This window comes from Dromiciops gliroides, chromosome 1 (assembly GCF_019393635.1).
Source record: "Dromiciops gliroides isolate mDroGli1 chromosome 1, mDroGli1.pri, whole genome shotgun sequence".
In the NCBI taxonomy this organism is placed as follows: domain Eukaryota; kingdom Metazoa; phylum Chordata; class Mammalia; order Microbiotheria; family Microbiotheriidae; genus Dromiciops; species Dromiciops gliroides.
This window is the reverse complement of record NC_057861.1, coordinates 634,275,122-634,298,397: the sequence shown is the minus strand read 5'-3', so window position 1 is coordinate 634,298,397 and position 23,276 is coordinate 634,275,122. Positions and strand designations below refer to the sequence as shown.

The window sequence follows — 23,276 nt, the reverse complement described above, 5'->3', positions numbered from 1 at the left end:
CAGGTATTTAAGCTGGCTTTGTGGTGACCTCAGTACTGGTGCACTCTGGGCAAGCCAACCAATCTCAGAGAGCTACACTTTAAAGTCTATGTAGGATAGTGGTGCAATGAAGAGCCAATTAAGGCTCTTTTTCCACTCACAACCCCGTTTCTATGCGACCCTGTGTATATAGGTATATAAAATAGGTATACATAACCTTTTTACTGTTGTCAATTTTTTCACAACCCACACATTCAGTTATATGACCCTATATGGAGTTGCAACCCACAGTTTAAGAAGCTTTGCTCTAAGGGCAGCTAAGTGGCACAGTGGATAAAGCACCGGCCTTGGATTCAGGAGGACCTGAGTTCAAATCCAGCCTCAGACACTTGACACTTACTAGCTGTGTGACCTTGGGCAAGTCACTTAACCTTCATTGCCCCACCCCCACCCCCAAAAAAGAAGCTCTGGTCTAGATGATCCCTTCCATCTCACTCCAGTACCTCCACAAGAAGATAATTAGGAGCTTGTGTTTGACATGTGTGTTTTTCCCTTCTGCCAGGTGTCTCATGGAGCTCCATAGATGGAGGTCTTGGGATGCTCTAAAGCCAAGACATGAAGCATATCAAAGAAGAGCTTTGAGAATCTTCTGAAGAAATGGCCTTCATATCTAATGGAGTCACATATCTGATTCTCACAACCTACTTCACTCCTTCCTCACTGAGGAATTTTCTCCAACAGGGGCTATCTTCATGACATTAACAAACCAAAGCATGTCAGACTGCCTCTCCTAGAGCAGTCTCCAAGCTTTTTTGATCACATAGTCAGTAAATAAAAAGTTTTTAACTATTTCCCCCATATATGTGTATATATATATAAAGTTATATACATTTACTATTGTACTAATATTATGCATATTATAAAAAATACATTACAAAGATATTTCAAAGGATATCAAAATGAAATAAATAATAATTTATATTTTATTAATGGCACAAAACACTTTTTTCTCTCACCATATTAATTATTAATGATATTGTGCACATTCATTATGCAGTATATTAATGTTGCTAATTATTAATGATATTTTTAGTGAGAGCAATCTGATTGAACATGCTTCATTATTTAAAAAAAAAATTCTGGTGTATTCCTGGGGGGTGGGGCAGACTTGTAAATATTAACTTTTTGTTAGCAACTAATTATTCAGCTATTTAATCAATGTACTTAGACAAACAGGTAAATTTCTTCTTTAATATAAATTGTTATTGAAAGATGCACAATACAAAAATCAAATAATAGGTTGTAACAATGAACAGAACAGCCTTTCAAGAGAAAACCTATTTCCCTGTGTAGGTTATTACCATACACAATGTAAAAACAGAGAGCAAAAGTGAATTTTCTCCGACTTCCATTCAGCAGAAAGTTTTCAATATAAATCCATTCCTCTTTACATGGCTCTGCTTAATGGATGGAAGTTTACCTTACTTTCCTATTCATGTATGACTATTTCTTTGGGGTTTTTGTATTTGTGTAAAAATAGAAAGGGCAGTTTGACTGAACCATACAGTACAGGAAAGGGAATAAGGGCTAGAGAGGAGGTGGAGTCTTCCTCATCAGTCACTGTCCCAGAGTACAAGGATCACCCCAAGATGGGCAAGGGCAGCACTAAAGTGGTCTGAGAGGAAAGGGGTGGTTGTTTTTGGTAAAGGCTGAAATTTTCCAAATGGCACTTATATAACTGCTACTTGGGTTGTTCATATGGTTGGTCATAGTTAGATTATAAATACCTTGAGGGACCAATTCTAGGACACAAAAGAGGGGAAACTGAGAACTTGCATAGTGGCTAGAGTGGGTAGAGTCAAGGAGTTCTGAGCAATTATGGATCAAGGGTAGGGGTGATTGTATTGGAGACAAGCCCCAAATTTGGCTGTTTCAGAAAGTATGGGATATGACCCATCTTCCCATGCTCTATACCTCATGAGATCATGGATTTGGCCTCTGCAGAGTTGGGCCACCCTTATCCATGCCCTTGAAGGTCATAGTTATGTTGAACTGGCCAAACCAATTCTTCTGTTCCAGATCACTGGGACAGAGTTAACGTGGTAGAAATGGGGAAAAGATGAGTATTCTAGAAGCCTGGTAATCTGGCACCAAGATTATCAAGGATGTAACTACAAGTATAAAGGAAAGGGGCACAATAAAAGCAGACCTGCCTTTCCCCTATTCTTTCCTTTAAAAATACCAGATAGGGAGCAACTAGGTGTTACAGTGGATAAAGGTGTTACAGTGGATAAAGCACCAGCCCTGGATTCAGGAATACCTGAGTTCTAATCCAGCCTCAGACACTTGACACTTACTAGTTGTGTGACCCTGGGCAAGTCACGTAACCCTCACTGCCCCACAAAAACAAACAAACAAAAAGTTTTAAAAATCACGCACACACACACACACACACACACACACACACACACACAGTAGCACAGGCTACTGAGAAAATGCTCCAAAATTCTCCCTATAGTCTAATCCAGGAATAATGGCAATATAGCATTCATATAATGTTTTAAGGTTCACAAAGCTCTTTACAATTATTATCTTTGATCCTCACAACAACCTTGTGAAATAGGTGCTATTATTAACCTCATTTTATTAAAGAGAAAACTGAAGCAGATAGAGGTTAAGTGACTTGTCCAGAATCACACGGCTGGTAAGTATCTGAGGCCACATTTGAACTCAGGTCTTCCTGACTCGGGGCCCAGTGCTGTTCCACTATACCATGTAGGTGCCAAATCCAGAACCCAAAGATAAATAAAAACAAATAGCGTATACAGCCACCAGCTTTCTCTGTGGTGCTGCCATCATATTTAACCTCCCAACTTTCTACATAAATCCTTTGCTACCCATCAAATTATTGTTCTGCACATTTCTTCTTTGGTCATATTTATCCATCCCTTGCACTGCTATTTTTATATCTAGATTTATTGAATGAGGAAAATATATTTAAACACACACTATTTAATACTAAAATGTAATACTCTAATCCAATATACTAAGAGCTTCATAAGGATTGGGATGCATTGAAATGGCACTCTTTTAAATACTAGAGTAGTGACAGAAAAGCACTATCACACAGTGTTGTTGTTTGTCCTTCATTCTTTTTTTAAACAGGGCAATGAGGGTTAAGTGACTTGCCCAAGGTCACACAGCTAGTAAGTGTCAAGTGTCTGAGGCCGAATTTGAACTCACGTCCTCCTGAATCCAGGGCTGGTGCTCTATCCACTGCGCCACCTAGCTGCCCCCTGTCCTTCATTATTGAAGAGGATCATGACATCGGGGAGGTGATGTCTTGACTTGCAGTGAATTGGATTTAAGTGAGGGAGGGCTGTGCAAAGTCACCATCCTCACTCTCTCCTCCAGAGCCACCTGGGTCCAGTGGCAAGATATATATCAGGATGACTGGAGATGGCCCTGGATGTTTGAGGCATAGAGGGTTAAGTGACTTGCCCAGGGTCACACAGCTAGTAAGTGTCAAGTGTCTGCGGCTTTGAACTCATGTCCTCATGACTCCAGGGTTAATGTTCTATCCATTATGCCACCTAGCTGCCCCCCAACACATACATAGTGTAAAGAATACTATAGCAAAAGGTAGAAGAAAGATGGGTTTCAGTTACAGCTCTGACATGAGCTCTGTGAATCTAGACAAGTACTTGCCTTCCTTGGGGTCTCAGTTTCCTCACATGGAAAATGAAGGAGTTACAATAACCAACCTATAAGGTCCCCTTCCAGCTCTAAAGTTCTACAGTTCTAAGAAAGAAAAGAAGAATGAGAGCTATATGAAAAGCACAAAATCACAGAGGGAATGATGTCTATACAATTTCATTTAGTTAGGATTCATCATTTGGCCTCAGACACTTCCTAGGTGTGAGACCTTGGGCAAGTCACTTAGCCCTGTTTGCCTCAGTTTCCCCATCTGTAAAATGAACTGGATAAGGAATTGGCAAACCACTCCAGCATCTTTAACAGCATCTTTGCCTAAAAATGACTGAACAAACAAAAGGCTTCATGGTGGCTATCCAGGCATGCTGGGGCTGGTGTAGACTCACCTTCATAATACAACTGATTAGACCTACAAGCCTCAGAAACTGTCCACACAGGCCTTTTACAAGCTACAATATTTAACTGTCGGCCATGTCATACTGAGACATAGAGACCTTCATTAAAAGCCTGAAGGCTTTCACAAAATGACACAGTGAGAAGAGTTCAGGAACTGGGCTTAGGATGCCTTACTTAAAATCCCAGCTCTGTTGCTTATTTGACCTTGGACAAGCATTTAAGTGCTCACTATAGGCACTATGCTCATCGCTAGCAACACAAATATAAGGAAAAGGGCAGTCTCTTCCCTCTAAGAGCTTATACTCTAATGGGGAAAGACAGTGCACAAAAAGCTGAAGTGTTGTGGGTACTCAGGGATTCAGCAGGGTGGGGCGGCGGGGGGGGGGGGGGAGGGGGCACTGTAGAAAAAGAAGTTTCCTGGAGAGTCAAGAGTAGTGGAGCCCAGAGAGAAATAAAGGAGTGAGCATGTCTGGCCTGGACACTCTCCTTAAAATGGACATTCTGGGAGGAAGTGATCAGTCAGGGGAGAAGGGATCTACCAGACTAAAAAGGCTTTTGGGGAACAGTGATCTTCCAGCCTGAGACAGCAGCTGGATCATGGTGGAGAAAGAAGTCCAGAGAGTGAGGCAAGGAGCCCAGAGAGGAATAAATGTCTGGATCCTTCCAACTGCTCCACCATATTATCTTTCTATGTTGCTTTTGACCCCTGTCTTTGCATTTAAAAGTGTCTAGAGGGGCAGCTAGGTGGTGCAGTGGATAAAGCACTGGCCCTGAATTCAGGAGGACCTGAGTTCAAATCCGGCCTCAGATATTTGACACTTACTAGCTGTGTGACCCTGGGCAAGTCACTTAACCCCACACACAGAAAAAGTGTCTAGTCAGCTCTACTTTTTTAGGCCTTACTTTCCTTCTCTGTAAAAATTTCCTCTGTCCCAAATGTTATGCTCCTAGGATCTATCCATCCATCCAGTCTTCACAGTGACTTAAATCATAAAGTCACAAGCCAGCCAGAGAGAACAAAGAGGGTGGAAGGAGGGTGGCCAGGATGCAGAATGTAGCCAGAAGGTGGCAAGAGTTAAAGAGGTCCCTAGTGACTATGAAAGAGAGCTAGACAAAGCTTGGGAATGATTAGGACTTCCATTTACATAGCACTTTGGAGTTTGTAAAAAAGCATTATCTCATCAGAACCTTACAATAGACTTGTGAGGTATGTACTGCAGATGTTATTACCCTCAGCTGAATCAAGTGAGGCTCAGCAAGTTTAACTGACTTGCCCAAGGTCACATAGGTTCTAAGTAGCAGAATGGGAATTCAGACTTGGGTTCAGTAATAAGTTCAACATTCTAAGCTTGGTACTCTTTTCATTTCACCCTCATCTTCCTGATTTCAGGACAGATATTCAACCCAGAGCTGTCAAACATGCAGCCCTTCTGGGGGCAGGAACCAGACTAAAATTCAATCAGAAAATATTTTTTTAAAAATTAAAATACAATAGAGCCTAGATGATGTTAACATGTGGTTTTCAATATGGTTTAGTGGTCCCTGTTTCTATTTAAGCAGGTCACTACTGCTGCATTACACCATACTATCTCCTTGCTTACTGGGCTAGCCAGCCATAGCTTGGGGGAGAATATGTTTTTAGAGACATGTGTCCTAGCTGAGGCAGCAACACATTCACTGCCTGAAAGGGAGCAATTTCAATGTTGTGCAACAAACAGCTTTGGGAAACTCAGATCTCCCTCCTGCTACTGAGCAGGGACACACAGCTTTTTGCTCCTTGATGCTCTATGATTGGGTGCTTGGGAGACTAGAAATATTTAGCTGGGTGGGAGGAAAGCAGCTTTTCCCATCCCGGTTTAGCTCTTGTCTGATGGTACATGATGCAGAGTCACTGTAGTGCTGTTAGAGGAAGAGGGGAAAAAGAGAAAGGAGAGGAAGAGAAGCGAAATGCTCGAGAAAGGATAGGAGAGAGCAAGACAGAAAAGGAGGAGGAGAAACAGACAGCTCTAACCAGAGAGAGAATAAAAGGAAAGAGAAGAGTAGGAAACATGCAGGAAGGGAGGAGAAAGAAGTGAAACAACCCAAGAGAGGATAGGAGGAGGCAAGACAGAGAAGGAAGAAAAACAGATTTAACCAGAGAGAGAATAATAGGAAAGAGAAGACATGGAGGGAATAAAGGGAGGAAGGGAGACAAACAACTAGACAAAGTTTAAGCAAGGAGAAGGAAAGGAAAAGAAGAGGGAAGCAGGAGCAGAAAGGGAGGGAGAAAGGGACAGAGAGAAAAGGAGAGGGAGGAAGGGAAAAAGGAGGGAAGAAAGAAGAAGGGAGAACCAAAGAGAAGGGAAGAGAGATGGATAGAGAACACTACATAACTTAAGGGAGGCTAAGAGGAGGGATGGGGGGGCAGCTAGGTGGCGCAGTAGATAGAGCACCAGCCCTGGATTCGAGAGGACCTGAGTTCAAATCTGACCTCAGACACTTAACACTTACTAGCTGTGTGACCCTGGACAAGTCACTTAACCTTCATTGCCCTGCCCCCCAAAAAACACAACCCACAAAAAAAGAGGAGGGATGGGGAGGGTTGGAGACAGGGAAGGCAAATGGGAAAGATATTGAGACTTTTTTAAAAGACAGGCATACCATAAGAGATAATAAAAGGAGAGGCAAATGGGAAGGCTGGAGATAGCCAAGCTGTAAAATATCTTGTTCAAGTAAAGCTTCAGGGAGGATGGTCATTAAAAGTGGGGAAGGAGATAACCTGATTCCAACAAAGCTGACAAAAAAACTTCAATTTTACTTTTGTCACTTAAAACAATTTGTTGTTCTTCAGTCATTTCAAGTGTGTCCTACTTTTTGTGACCTCATGAACCTCTGTCCATGGGGTTTTCTTGGCAGATACTGGAATGGTTTGCCAATTCCTTCTCCAGTGACAAAGGGACACCTTGCCCAAAGTCATACTTCTAGGAAGTTTCTGAGACTGGATTTGAACTCAGATCTTCCTGACTCCAAGCCCAGAGATGTATCTGCTGCACCACAGAGCTGCCCCTCTTAAAACAATAGTCACAGATTATCCACACTGTGCATGGCTAAGCACTAAAAATTATATAAGAGTTTTAAAATTATAGAACATTCCAAAAAAATCACGATCAAGGAGCTTAGAATGAATATGTTTCAAGCAGATACAGATATCTAGGTACAAGATTAGATGGATGGATGGATACAAAGAAAGAAAGAAAGGTAGGTAGATAGATAGATAGATAAACATATGTACACACACACACATCTCTTTAGTATTTTGAAAGTTCTATAACTTCATCAGTGTGGGTCCTCCCTCCACTGATAGAGATTACAAACCCTTTGCCCCACTTTAGCAGACTGTCATTGATGATTGCAACAGACAAGATAATTCAACACTTATTGGTCAATCAGCTGGTGATAAACCTCTCTGAACTTGGCTAAAATGATCCTAAATTGAAAGCCAGTGTCCATCATAAGCCCATATTCAAATCCTTCCCAGCTTGGCAAAAACTACCACTTTTCCTTCTGTGAGCACAGCTTTCAAGAACCCAGGACCAGCTCCCTACCATGATGAGCCTTTGTAAAAGGAATTTAGTGGAAAAGACACATACACTTTATAAAAGAGAATGAACCAGTAGCTAAGGCAGATCAGATATTCACCATGACACCTGCCTTATTTTAACCTCACAAGGAGATTCCATGGAGCAGGTGAGCTATCTTTGTTCTATGAAGGACAAGATCGCCTGTCCAGTAAATTAGAAGACAAAACTGATAGTAGGGGTGGGGAAGAGGGAATGAAGAAAAAGACCCATAATGTGTCATGAAATAGAAGTCAGTGAGTGAGCTGAGACCATACAAAAATGGAGAAGGTTTCCTCCAAAGACAGATCGAGTTTGATTCAGAAGTAGAATGGAACAAGGAATTTGTGAGTTGCTTTACAGTGTGACATTCCCCTGCAATTTGCACTCACAGGTTCGGTTCCCTGAGGGACAATAACCCAAGGTACAAGGAACTCTGTGGGTTCTCACTCCTAAAAATATAGCTCATGAACCCCTACTAATATATTTATCCTCACTCTAGTTGACCCTTAGAGAACACAGTTCAAAGAAAAGGTATTTACTGAAATGGCAGAATAGTAGCAATAAAACATCTCCCGTATTGATCTGGGGCACACTCTCACACAAATACATCCAGCATCAGTGGAAAGAGCTTACATGTAAAATTCACAAGTGCAAAATTGCACATGTAGAGAAAAGAAATGGTCAAGTCATGTGAAAAGCAAGACAATTCACAGCTTAAGCTGAACTGCTTCTGCAGACCTTGATCTTTTGGTCTCTGCCAATCCCTGCTCTCCTCCTACTTCACTGCTTTGCTACCATCACCACTGCCTCTTGTTTGGGACTCGGCTAACTTCCTGACTGAAATACTGCTATGCACTTTGAGAAAAAACCCAGAATCCTTGTGCTAGTACCAGCAAGAGCCCCCCGCCCACCTTTGGGGTCTGCCATCTCCTCAACAAGAGTCCACTCACTGGCATGAGACTCTAAGGTAGGCAAGGTGTGTGCAAGGAGAAATAATTCATACTGCTGATGCTGCAAGTCATTGATGTCCTTGCTCTGCTACTGTTGACCTTGATCTCTCAGTCTTCGCTGAGCACTGCTTGACTGCTTGTTTCTGGTCACCGCTGCCTCTAGCTGAAATCCTAGCCTAAGGTGCTGTTATGCCTTTTTCTCAAAAATGGCACAACCTTTTCCTTGGAATCAGCAGGTTCTTTGCCCCAGGTTTGCACTTCTGTTTGCTTCTCTCCCTCCCTCCCTCTCTCCCACCATCCCCCTCCTCTCTCCCTCTCCCTCCTCTCCCCATCCCCCATCCCTCTCCCTCTTCCTCTCCCCTCCCCATCCCCCCATCCCTCTCCCTTTTCTTCTCCCCTCCCCATCCCCCAGCAACAACTTCATATATCAACAAACCCACAGCACAGGATTCTGTCTACTGGATATAAAAGGCAAAGGAGGAAGAACAGACTCTCAAGAGCTTTGTACTTTCTCTATAACTAGCTCTTCTCCCAACTCTCTGTGCAGCACAATTCTAGTAAGTTTAACTAATCCATTTTTAAACTCTTTTTTTTTTTTGGTGAGGCAATTGGGGTTAAGTGACTTGCCCAGGGTCACACAGCTAGTAAGTGTCAAGTGTCTGAGGCCGGATTTGAACTCCTGAATCTAGGGCTGGTGCTTTATCCACTGCCCCGCCTAGCCGCCCCATTTTTAAACTCTTAACCCTTCCAATTCACCACATCAATGAGAAGGAGGAGAAAAGGGTGCCAGGGCAGGCCTGAAGTCTTTGTCAATCCTCAGACTTATTTTCTTTCTCTTTCATATATAAATAAACTACTCAAGGTCTGAAAGGAGGACACTTATATTTCATTTTCTCTGTTACTTGCTCATTACATCCAGCAATTTCATCAAGTATACTAGGGAGGCTCAATTGATGAAAGGTCCCTAAATCAACCCCCCACTATGCTAGTAACAACCAAGGCATTCCAGGCAACCTAGTGGAGGCATTAAAGTTAGGCTGGCATAGTGAAAGGACCAATTTGTTGTTCTTCAGTCATTTCTCCTGACTCTTCATGACCCCATTTGGACTTTTCTTGGCAGAGACACTGGAGTGGTTTGCCATTTCCTTCTCCAGCTCATTTTGCAGATGAGGAAACTGAGGCAAACAGCATTAAGTGACTTACCCAGGGTCACACAGCTAGTAAGTATCAGAGTCAGGATTTGAAGTCAGGAAGATGAGTCTTACTGACTCCAGGCCCAGTGCTCTATCTACTGTACCACTTGGATGCCACCAAAAAGGAGGTCAAAAGGAGGTTGAGACTCAATTGAAAAATGATAAAGCCCTTCATAAGGCAGCCAGGTGGTAGAGTCATTAGAGCTCTGGAATCAAGAAAACCTGAGTTCAAAACCAACTTTAGACCCTTTACTGGCTGTGTGACCCTGGGCAAATAACGGTGACCGTGGGCAAATAACGTAACTTTTGTGTGCCTCCATTTCCTCAACTATCAAATGGGGGTAATAATAGCACCTAATTTCCAAGGTTATGTGAAGATCAAAGGAGATAATATTTGTAAAACACTTAGCACAGTGCCTGGCCCATAGGAGGGACTTAACAAATGTTTCCTTCCCCCTTCATGAGATATGTCCCTCCAGGACTATCAGACAGAAATATGTTAATCTATAGAGCAGAGATTCCCAACTTGGGTACCATGAACTGGAACTGTTTTTTTTATTGATAACTGATGTTTCAATATAATCTGTTTAAATATATATATATATATAATCTGTTTAATGTTTATGCATTTAAAAACAATGTTCTGAGAGTGGGACCACAGACTTCAGTAGATTAGTGATAGAGTCCTTGACACAAAAAAGTTTAAGAATCCCTATCAGGGTAAAAGAACAAGCAGGGACATTTGGTTTAGGGTCAGTAGTGGGGAAAAAAAAAACATTTTCCTAGCAGTTCTACCACAGAATCCTTAAATCAAATTTCAAAGTTATTCACAAATCCAAAGGAATTTTAAGTAACTACCAGGATCATCAGAAAGTTCAGTCTGGCTTATTGGGTTTTTTTTGGGGGGGAGGCGGCAGTGAGGGTTAAGTGACTTGCCCAGGGTCACACAGCTAGTAAGTGTCAAGTGTCTGAGGTTGGATTTGAACTCAGGTCCTCCTGAATCCAAAGCCTGTGCTTTATCCACTGCGCCACCTAGCTGCCCCTAAAAGCTATCTTTAATATGAATTATTATTAAGTTGGAAAGAAAGGTATATTTAATTGGGGAGGGGAAGGGATATTGCATAGGTCTTGTGAAGTGGAGAAAAATATTCCAGTTTAACTGTAGCATAGAGTCTGTGTCAGGAGAGAAATTTTAAATAAGTTTAGAAAGGTAACTTCTTTAGGATGTGAGTGGCCATAGATGCCATGTATAGAAGTTTCAACATTATATTTGGTAGTCAAAAGTCAATTGTGAATAAACATTTATTAAGTATATACTAGTCTCAGGCACTGTGCTTAGCACTGATGATATAAATACAAAAAAAAGAAAGACAGTCCCTGCCCTCAAGGAGCTTGCAATCTAATGAGGAAAGACAATACACAAAAGAAAACTGAAAAGGTGGAAAGAGCTGAAGATATCAGGTGTGTGGCATAGGAGAGAAGTCAATGAGTACAGCCCAGTGGGAAATGAAATGATCAGTGGGGATCCAATGAAAGTGTGTGAACACTGAAGTGGCAAAATAAGCCACGTACATTAGGAATATCAATCTGACATCTGGGTGAAGGATGAATTGCAGATGGCACAGACTGGAGGTGGGAGTCCATTTAGAAAGCTATTGTCCTAGTACAGGTACAAGACAATGAGGGCCTGATTTAGGATAGTGACAGGAAAAAGGTTAAAATGGGGACAGATGCAAAAGATGTGGCAAAGACGGAACACTTTTTGTGAGAAAAATGCTTTTGTGATTAAGTGGCTGATAAGGAATAAGAGTGGAATTCAGAAAAGGAAGTCATATGATCAACTAATAGGAGAGATTCCTTTCCCCAGAATATGAGGATTTCGGGCCCTGGTGAATGTTCCATCAGAGAAGACGCAGAAGAAACAGAAGATGGATCTTGAAAATTTGTGAGAAATTATACCAGAGAGAATTCAGTCCTGGGGACCAGGAAACAAAGAAGGTGACCTTCGGGGGCACTTCTCCATCTAATCTCTTGTATTCTGTTTACAACAGTTGACAATTTTCCTAAGCTTCAGAGAGACTCCCCTGAATCGCAGCAAGGCAGTTGTCCAGGGCAATTTTGCACATTGCATTATGATAACAAGCACAGAGGCATTTAGAAATTTAAATTACCTCTATTTGCACTTAATAGATTATTCTAAGAAATAGCTTTCAATTCTTTAGCATGAAAGTTGGTCCCCACTTAGGGTTAATATGCTATCCTGCAAGAATATGGAGGGGTGAGATTACCCAGACAACTAATTACCTGCAAAGATAATCTTGACTAATTGGAATTAGAGCAACCAGAGCAATTATTAAATGTTGTTATCCCTTCGAACAGTCCTCAACTAGACCTGGGATTTAATTACCTTTAATAAGATCTTGTAATTAGAGGGATCTAGAGTTTTAGAAATAAAAGTGCTAATAGAAAACCCCCTCCCCCAGTAATGGGAAGACTGAGGAGGCCTGGGTCCTAGTCCAAGTTTCTGCCACTAACAGGCTTCATGACCTGCCAAGGTTTTTTGTCCTCCCTAAGCCTCTGTTTCCTTACCGCAAAATAAAGGACCGAACTACATGATCATTTGTCCATATATTTATTGAGTTTCTGCCATGTGTGAGGCACTGTGCTGAGGGCAGCCAAAGGATCATAGAGTCCTAAGATCTGGTAGGGCCCTTTGAGGTCATCTTGTACAAAATCTATCTCAAGTCCCCTTCCAAGGGCCTCCCTTAACCATATCCAGCACAAGTGTTCATCTCGCTTAACTGAAGACCTTCAGAGTTGGGAAACTCACCACCTTCTGAGGCAGGCAGCCCACTCCACAAAAAGATGAATCAAGATGAAAGCCCTGCTCTCTAGGGGAGTGAAGCATGACTCCTGCCTTCAAGGAGCTTAAATCTAGTGGTGGGAAAAAAGGAATGGACTGATTTTAACTTCTCCCAGGCATAAAAATAACATGAATTTAGGACTTTTGAGGTTAACACATCACTTTCATCACAACTACCCTGTGAGGTAAGTAATACAAGAGTGATTCTTTCCATTTTGCAGGTAGGGAAACTGAGGCCCAGAAAGGTGTTGTGACTTGCTTAAGGTCACACAATTAGTGAGGAACAGAACCAGAATTCAAATCCCGTTCTCCTGATTCTGAGTCCAGCAAGTTCCTTCTAGTATACCCCATTGCCTCATGGGACACTGATATTGTGAAGGTCTCTGTGCTATGTTCCGGCTCTCAAATTCCATGGGTTTTAATGCAATAAGGTAAGGCAGTATTTGGAACAACGGAATTGGGGAAGAACTATGAAATAAGGTAGTACTGACAAAGATTCTTTTAAAGAAATGGGGTGCAGTGGCAGGAAGAAAGGAATAAGAATTAGAAAAGCCAATGATGAAAATCTTTGTTGCAGAGAGAGCACTCTGCAGTGATGCTAGGTTCTGTGATGACCTTGTGCTCTGGAGGAGTAAATCATAGGCCCTGCCACCAGGCTATGGGGCTGCTTTGGAAGTTAGTTTCTCTTTTGCTTTTTCTTCTGCTGAACATGTTCTGATCTATTCACATTTTGGTTCTATGACATCAATCAATAAAATGTACTAAATAAATTAAGTGAACAGTGGAATTGTAAATCGATTTCAGGCGAAGAAGGGAGAGAGTAAGAGAACCAACAAGAGACTATTATAGGAATTGAAGTGAGAAATGATTCACACAAGAATCAAGATTGTGGCTGCAGAGCCCATCATATTGTTACCCATTTCTGAAATATTAAACAAATGAAACATACAAGCTTTGGAAATTGGTTCACGAAAATTGCAGGCTGGAGGTCGCAGGAATCCCCAGCTCACTTGGAAACAGGTAAGATAGCCAAGCCAACCAACCTATTGTTGAAGTTCAGCCCAAACTGGCTGGCATGGACTCACACAATACACAGCAAGGTCTCAAGCTGAAGCAAATAACCAGAACCCACCACAGCCAGTGCCTGTGGCCCCTGTCCATCACTTTCCAGGGAGATTCAAATCTATTAAGAGGTAGTAGAGGGGCGGCTAGGTGGCTCAGTGGATAAAGCCCTCGATTCAGGAGTTCCTGAGTTCAAATCCGGCCTCAGACACTTGACACTTACTAGCTGTGTGACCCTGGGCAAGTCACTTAACCCCATCGCCCGGTAAAAAACAAACAAACAAAAACAAAAACAAAACCAAGAGGTAGTAGAAACTGAATCTGTGCCTCAAAATGGTCAGGGGTCCTAAACAGAAAATGAATGGCATGGCTCATTTCAGCAGGCTGACTTCTTCTATTAGACTGCATGTCGGGTTTCATGGGTTCAACTATTATCTATGTGGATGACTCTAAACAAATCATTAGCTTCCTCCAGAAACTTCGTGAAATCGCAGAATGTCAGAACTGGGAAAGGACCTGCAGATCATCTAGTTCATTTAATAGAGCTGAAGTTCAAACGGGTGAATTGATTCATCCAACGTGGTGGCAGAGCGATTAGACTCTAGGTTTTGTGATTCCCATGACTATGTTCTTTGCTTAATTATGATCCAGTTTATAAAATGATAGAGGAAAGATTTTTTTCCTTTCAGGATTATTGGGGCAATTGGAGATTTCTACCAGATGATTTGAACACTTCCAGGAGAAAGGGAACTAGGGTCTGGGATAACATAGCAAAGGGATCTTTAACTCCCCCTTCAGGAGGATCAATTTTCCACTTAGCCAAGTGTAGAGGAGTTGATCTTTGACCAATTCCCCAGCCCAGAATGTACATACAAGATGTAAGCAAGACATTGAAATATCTGTCCTGCCCTGATCCCTTTGAGATGTGAAAACATGTTTCTCTGATGGGATTAAAAGGAGCAACTTCATTGGACAAGCACAAAATCAGATATTCCCTTGTTAAGGCATTAAGAAGCTAAGCTCATAGAATAGAAGCACAGCTTTGTGGAGTGAGAACTCTGGAGCACTTCACGGAAGAAAGTCCTACAGAGAGGAGATTTCTCTCTCCTTCCTTCTATCACCCAAGTAGCTTTATTGTTTTGGGAGGTTTTTGTTTGGTTTTTTGTTTGTTTGTTTGTTTTGGGGCTTTTTGGTGGGACAGTGAAGGTTAAGTGACTTGCCCAGGGTCACACACTGCTAGTAAGTGTCAAGTGTCTGAGGCTGAATTTGAACTCAGGTCCTCCTGAATCAAGGACTGGTGCTTTATCTACTGCCCTACCCAAGTAGCTTTAAAAGGGATTTACTCTGGGCAGCTAGGTGGCACAGTGGCTAGAGCACAGGCCCTGAATTCAGGAGGACCTGAGTTCAAATCTGGCCTCAGACACTTGATACTTAGTAGCTGTGTGACCCTGGGCAAGTCACTTAACCCTCACTGCCCTGCAAAAAAAAAACCAAATAATCAAAAAAAGGAATTTACTCACTCAGAAAGAGGAATCTCATTCAATATCAAGAGAATCAGTTGGAGAGAGTTCAAGGCCCAGTTGAGGGAGAAAAAATAAATCCTCCAAATGGTCATAGATATAAAGAGATAGTTACTGGAGGGAAAAGATCCCTGGCAGCAGAGAAGAGAACTGCCTATGGAGAGGAGCAGACCTGGGTAACCCAGAAAAGCAACCTGCTAAGCAGAAATATTACACCTAAGGAGAGGTGTGTGCAGATTCTATGATGAGAGAAAGAACTTCTAAGCCTTGTAGTACCAGGAGCTATAAGTTACCTTTCACTCACACACACACACACACACACACACACACACACACACACACACACACACACACACACACATATATATACACATGTGTTTCATAATCATTGTACTATAAATTTCAGCCCACTCTTCCCACTGATGCTGTATATTTCTGAGAAAGTGTACTCCAAATTATGGGAGGAATGTTCTGTAGGTACTGTTTTTCCTACGCCATCTTAATAAGTGCCTTTACTAAGCATTAAGTGTGTCCACTGGCTGATTGTTAATGCAAGCATATTGGCTGGGGTTCATGAACTATAGTGATAAGAATAAAGATCATAGGGGTATCCTCTGAATCTGAAAATGATCAATATACTCCCCTTCTGTCCACCCCTAAGGAACTCAGCCTACAAATCTGTGAGTAGGAGTTAGAGAGTATCCCAGAGAGTGTTAGTCAAATTTTAAAATCCCTTCAGGGAAATGAGAGGATATAGACAATGGTAATGAATGACAGCATGTTGACCATTCAAGTTAGTGAAAGTGGTCATTTGCCATGAACTCCCTCTTCTCCCCTTTTCCTCATCTCCTATTACTCAGATGCCTTCTACCACTAATGGGCTGATCTTCATGGAATCTAGAAAAAGGAAAGAAAGATATACTGTATCTAGTGGATACAAGTATTCTGGTTGCTAGAGAGGTACCTTCTGTGGGGGATGGGGATCAGTATCAGACTCTACCATCCTCTGGATGAAATTTCCTTTGGGACTATTCAGCTCCCTTTACACTGTTTCCAGGCTCACAGAGTAGCCTTCTGATTATGAATTCAGTGGAGAGCAGGCATTCCATTTATTTTAATTCAACGAGCATTTATTAAGCTCTCACTGTGCTGTGCACGAGTGTTCATTAGGTATACATTCCTCACTATATATTAATGAATTGACATTATGGCTTATAAATACATCTGCTGTGAGTTTGCTTAGCATGATTCCATTCCCCAGAGATTGCATCATGCAAACTCAAGGACAAGATATTTGGTGGGAGACTTAACCTGCTTTTATGCCTGTCTCTGTCTCTCTCATTCTTACCACTCCTCCCATGCACTCAACCCTCCCCCATCCTCCACACACATCTTCCTTGTCTTAATGGAAACAGGCGGAACTAACTTGTATTGCCAGTTAAATAGACTCCGATTTGTTCTCATTCTACAAAACTCTGTTTAGCATTTAAAACCTTTCACAATCTGGCTCCAGCCCATTTTACCTGACTGATTGTACATTACTCCCCTTCTTATAGTTTACATTCCAGTCATATTTGCATACTTTTTGTTTCCCATCCATGACATCCCATCTTCCATGCCTATGCCTTTGCACAGGCTGATCCACATATGCCTGGAAAGTTCTCCCTCTTTGTCTCAGTCTAGATTGCTTTAACTAACAATGTGTCCTTTTTTTATAGGACACTTCTCCTGATGCCTTCAGTGGTTAGTGTTCTTGTCCCTCCCCACCCCCATGAAGGATGCTTTATATATTCTGTATACAACTATGTACTTATTGTTTCATCAAGTAGAATGTAAATTTCCCGAGAATAAGAATGGTTTTCTATTTCTCTTTGTGTGCCCCTGTGCCTAGAACAGTATCTGACACATCTGACAAGCATGATGAATGCTTGAGGAATTAAAATTACATTGACTTCGGGGCAGCTAGATGGCGCAGTGGATAGAGCACCGGCCCTGGATTCAGGAGTACCTGAGTTCAAATCCGGCCTCAGACACTTAACACTTACTAGCTGTGTGACCCTGGGCAAGTCACTTAACCCCAATTGCCCCGCAAAAAAAAAAAAATTACATTGACTTCTAGGACAATTGCTACCCATGGACTTCATGAGAACCAAAGAGACAATCAGAGCACTTAAGAGTCTGCTACCCCCACTGTAAGGACTGTACCCTACTATACTACCAATGTCTACTCCCAGGGACCTCAAAAGTATTTGTTTCTCCCCAGCTCTACCTGCATTTTGTGTCTGAAGAAAATGATGACTTGGTCCAGAGGTAACCCTATGCAGAGACACACATGCCTGACATTGACAACAGGACACCTACATAGCCTTGGCCAATTTTTTTCACTTCTCCAGACCTCAGTCACCCCATTGTATAATGAGGGCATTGGACTATATAGCCTCTAGATGCCTTCCAACTTAACATCTGTGATGAACAATAAACATCAGGAATCTCACATCTGCTGCCCGTATTCTTCATGCTTCATGGGCTCAGCAGATGCTTGGTTATACTGGGTGGGATCTAGTGATCATGGAGGAGAGGAGCACAGGTTGCCAGAAACCTTCATTCCCTTAGGCTAGATCTCATTTATATTTGCCAGAGAAACTGAAACAAATGGTAATGAAAGGCAACATGATATAAGAGATAAAGCTTGGACTTGAAGTCAGGACAATCTAGGAGCAAATCCTGCTTCATATGCTAACTAAGTACCCTAGGTCATTTTTAACTTCTCAGGTTTTTGCCTTTCTTTGTATCCCAATGCTTAGCACAGTGCCTGGCACAGAGGAAGCCTTGATAACTGCTTGTTGATAGACTGATGTTGCCTCATCTGTAGAAAGTACATAATAACATCTGTAACACTTACCCAACAGAGTTGTTTGTTGAGAAGATCAAATGAGATAAGCTACTTAAAGTGCTTTCCAGATCTTAAAGCAGCATGTTATCAGTTGGCATTATCATGAATAATAAAACATTTCTTCTGTGTCATTGAGCAAATTAGTGAAAAACCCAGAAATTCAGACTCACATCTATCTTTGCTAGATAAAATTCCCTAGGAACAGTTTTAAATCCAGGGCTTAAAGGATTTAGGCATTATTGTTAAGTCCTAAAAGTCAAATCACAAGGCCTGGAAAATATCTATAGACAAACTCCTCTACTTCCTCAGAATCCTCAGAATTTCTTTTTTTTTTTTTTCCTGCTTAGCAGGGGAATAGGAATGGAAGGTTCCTGCTTCTGAAGGCAGATATGTGTACTTAGGCACATATTTTTCTGCTAGGTTTGGACCAGCACTGACAGACTGTAGAGCAGCTGAGGAAAGATAGCAGACTCTGGAAATTACAGACCCCAGTGCGACCTTTGGGCCTCAAACCCTTCTCTTGGGGATCATGAGCTGTCAAAAGCAGGTCTCTCGAGAGCCCTGGAGATGAGGAGCAGACCCAAGAGACCTCAGGCTTCACATGAGCCTTAAGGAAGGGCACCATTTTATAAAGTGAAGGGAGAGAAGCAGTTGATGTTAATGGCACATTGACACTTCAGACTCAGCAAGTCCAAAGCTGATCTTATTGTTAACTTGTTCTTCCTTCTAACAACTCTCTCTCTTCTTCTCCCTCTCTTCTCCCTCTCTCTCTTTTTTGTGGGGCAATGAGGGTTAAGTGACTTGCCCAGGGTCACACAACTAGTAAGTGTCACGTGTCTAAGACCAGATTTGAACTCAGGTCCTTCTGAATCCAGGGCTAGTGCTTTATCCACTGTGCCACCTAGCTGCCCTCTAACAACTCTTTCTGTGGCACCACCACCAATCACCCAAGTTCCCAGTTTTGAAACCTGTGTGTTTTCTTATAGGCTGTCTTCTCCCTCTGTTTTCACATCCAAGAGGTTGCCAAGCCCTGTTGATTGCACCTCTCCAGGCTCTATCACATCCCTCCTCTCCTCCCTATTCCCATGGCTATTCCCCCTAGCACAGGTGCTCATCACCTACCTGGACTACTTCAATAGTAGTCCATCCATCATAATGTTGACAGAATGTTTCCTATACATTTTTATGGATCTGGCCATATCATTCCTCTGCTCCAAAATCTTCAGTAGCTCTCCATAGCCTGCTAAGTAAAAATTAAACTTAAACTTAAGGCCTTCCAAAACCACACTACCTTTCCAACCTTCTGTCATATTACCCTCCTCCACATACTCTCTACTCCAATGAAACTGAACTACTTTCTGCATCCTGAAAATGCTGTGTACACTCATACTGCCCATGCCTTCAGTCACAATATCCTCTATTCCTTTGCCACCCTACCTCCCGAAACAAGAGTGCTATTGCCTTCACAAAGTATAATTTAGGATGCCCTGAGCCCACTAGTTGGTAACAGCCTTTCCCCTTGATTTTCAATTAATTAGCACGTGGTTTTACAATCCTTTAATGCCCTTAACACATAATGCTAAATATTGGTTCTCTGTGTTTGTGTCTTACACCCGAACTGAAGTGAAAACTCCATGAAGATAAGGATGTCCTTGCCTAAATATATCACCCTAAGTACCTAGCACTGTAGGGGAAGCTAAGTGATCAGTGGATAGAATGCTGGGCCTGCAGTCAGGAAGACTCATCTCCCCAAGTTCAAATCCATCCTCAGACACTCACTAGCTGTGTGACCCTGGGCAAGTCCCTTAACCCTGTTTGCCTCAGTTCCTCATTTATAAAATGGGCTGGAGAAGGAAATGGCAAACTGCTCTAGTATCTCTGCCAAGAAAATCCCAGATGGGGTCCCAAAGAGTCAGACATAACTGAAAAATGACCAAGTGACACCACCACCTAGTTTAGCACTCTACACATAATAGGTGCTTCATAAATGTTTGTAAAATGTATGAATACTTTGTATCAATAGTTATCTGTGTCTATGTCTAATTGCCTTATTAACTTGTTAGCTCAAGGTCAACAGATTATCTCTTTTGAAAAAATTATGTTTCAATGTTTATTTAGATACCATCAATTCTTTCTCTGGAGATGGAGTGCATTTTTCATAAGTCCTTCAGAGCTGTCTTGGATCATTGTGTTGCTAAAAATAACTAAGTCATTCACAGCAGATCATCTTGCAATATTGCTGTTATTTTGTATACAGTACATTTCACTTTGCATCAGCTCATATAAGTCTTTCCAGGTTTTTTTCTGATAGCATCCTGCTCATCATTTCTTATAGCACAATAGTGTTCCATCATAATCTCATCCCACAATTTGTTCAACCATTCCCCAATTGATGGGCATTTCCTCAATTTTGAATTCAACATTTTGGTTTTTTTAAATCTCTTTTTGGATACCAACCTAGTAGTGGTACTACTAGGTCAAAGAGTATGCATAGTTTTGTAGCCCTTTGGCCATAGTTCCAAATCTTCCAAAGATTATCTCTTACCAAAATTTTGTGTCCTCCCCAGAGCCTGACACACTTCTTTTATGGAGTAGGTAGATACATTAAGTGTTGTTGAATGAATGAGTCCTTTCTGCTTTTCTTCACTCAACACTGGTGACCACCCTAAGTCAGACCCTCAGCATTTCTTGCCTGGTCTATTGCAATATTCTCCTGGGCAGCTAGGTGGCACAGTGGATAGAGCACTGGCCCTGAAGTTGGGGGGAACCAAGTTCAAATCCCAGCCTCAGATACTTGACACTTACTAGTTATGTGATGCTGGGCAAGTCACTTAACTGAAATTGCCTTAAATATCTGGGGCCATATCCAGTTGTCCAGATCTATATCTTGCCACAGGACCCAGATGGCTCTGGAGGAGAGAGTAAGGCTGGTGACTTTGCACAGCCCTCCCTCACTTAAATCTGATTCACTGAAAGTCATGACATCACCCCAATGTCATGGTCCTCTTCCAGATTAAAGGACAAACAACAACAATTGAAATAATCTCCTAATGGGTCTCCCCGCTCAACCAACCATTTGATAAGTGCTTATTATGTGTCAGGCATTGTGCTACATGCTGGGCACGCAAATGTAAAAGACGGAAGGAGCATGCTCATACCTGGAATGTATAATATATCCACATATAAGAATAATACATCCAGGATAAGCACAAATCCAGTACATAGTAGTTGGGTGACAGCAGAGGAGACTCTTACTAACAACTGGGGAAATTGGGAAAGACTTCTTGAAGGAAATAGCATTTAAAATGATGGTCCCGGGGCAGCTAGATGGCGCAGTGGATAGAGCACCGGCCCTGGAGTCAGGAGTACCTGAGTTCAAATCCGGCCTCAGACACTTAACACTTACTAGCTGTGTGACCCTGGGCAAGTCACTTAACCCCAATTGCCTCACTAAAAAAAAAAAAAGAAAATTTATAAAATGATGGTCCCCCAAAAGAACTAGAGATTTTAAGAGGGAGAGATGAGGAAGGATACATCCTGGGTGTGGGGCATGGCCTGTACGAAGATGTGGAGGCAGGAAATGGAATGCTGAACAGAAGGAATGCCAAGGAGGCCAGTTTCCCATCCATCTTCCAAACTGCTGCCAAACTGATGCTCCTACAGTCCAGATCTGACCATGTATATCGCCAACTCCCTATTGCCTCTAGGATAAAGATAGGAGATGCTTGGCATTTGAAGCCCTTCACATTCTGGACCCAACCTATGATTTCTCGTCGATTGCCCTTATACATTATCCATTTCAGTCAAATCACGCTGCTTGCCCTTTCCCATACGTAACATTCCATCTGTCATCTCCATGACTTCGCACAGGCTGCTCTCCCCTAGGTCTGTGATATAAGCTCCTTGAAGTGAGAGATTATTTCAGGGATGAGGGGAGTCCTTTGTGTCCCTAGCAGCCAGCATAAGTAGAAGGTATACATTGGTGCTTAATGAAGATTTGTTGAGTGATTGGTTGGAATGTCCTCCCTTCTCATCTCCACCTCTTGGAATCTTCAAGGCTTAGCTCAAATTCCTCCACTCTTGGTCCTTTGGTTACTGGCACTCTCCCCCTAAATCCTTGAAATCACTTTATTTACTTTGGATATATTTACTTTGTGTGTGTGTATATATATATATAGTAGTGGTAGGCCTCCACCAGTCGTGGACATATTTGTATTTACATTTTGGATTTGGATTTTGGATTTATTTTGGATATGTTTTTAATTTATCTGTGTACTTGTTGCCACCCCCACTCCCACCCTGGGACAATGTAAGCTTTTTGAGGACAGAAACTGTTTCCTTTTTGCTGATATGCCTGCCTTAGTGCCATAATAAAACACTTGTTTAATAGAATTGAACTAAATTAATAAAAGACAACCTGTAGAAAGAGTGCTAGATTTGGAGTTAAAGAACCAGGGCCAGATCCCCAGGTCTGCCAAATACTAGCCACAAGGCCTTGGACAAGTCACTTAACCTCTTCTGGGTTTCTGAGAATCTAATGTGATCTAATATCTAATATCCTTCTAGTCATCTAGTTCTGAGAGTCTCCAATTCCAAGTTTAGAAATCAAACAGGATCAGAAGCACAGACAAATTGAGATTAGGGAAGGAAATAGTCCAACAGCACTCATCACCTAAAGGTCTCTTCAACAATGACCCATCCTTAACTCCTTAGCTTGGAAAATTATTCTCATTGAGTACAAAGAAGCTATAAACTAATGCAACCGGAAACCACACATCTATCATTCGTGCTGAACTCAGGTCTACTCCAGCCATTTCCATCTTTCTTGCTGCTTTCTTTCTCGACAAGGTCCCAGTTGCATGACTAACTTTCGAGTGGAGAAGGTGACTTTGAAACGTGAATGTTACAGATGACCAATCAGTGACAAAGCCCCTCTATCTTTTTCGGCCTTTCAACAATGTAACTGGCCATGCCAATTATTTCTGAAGTTTCAGACAGAAAGATAAAGGTCAGAAGATATACAACAAGGCTGTGCTGGGTTGGTATAATGAAGCTAATCGGAACCAAGAGCTCATGGAAATGGGGAGTGTGATGTTAACACTTCTGA

General features: G+C 42.0%; 1 protein-coding gene across 3 annotated transcripts in view; it reads right to left on the bottom strand.

Annotated features, from left to right (window-relative positions):
- GSG1L (GSG1 like) overlaps positions 1 to 23,276 on the bottom strand; it is a 395,069-nt gene that overhangs the window by 272,256 nt on the left and 99,537 nt on the right. The window lies entirely within an intron of this gene.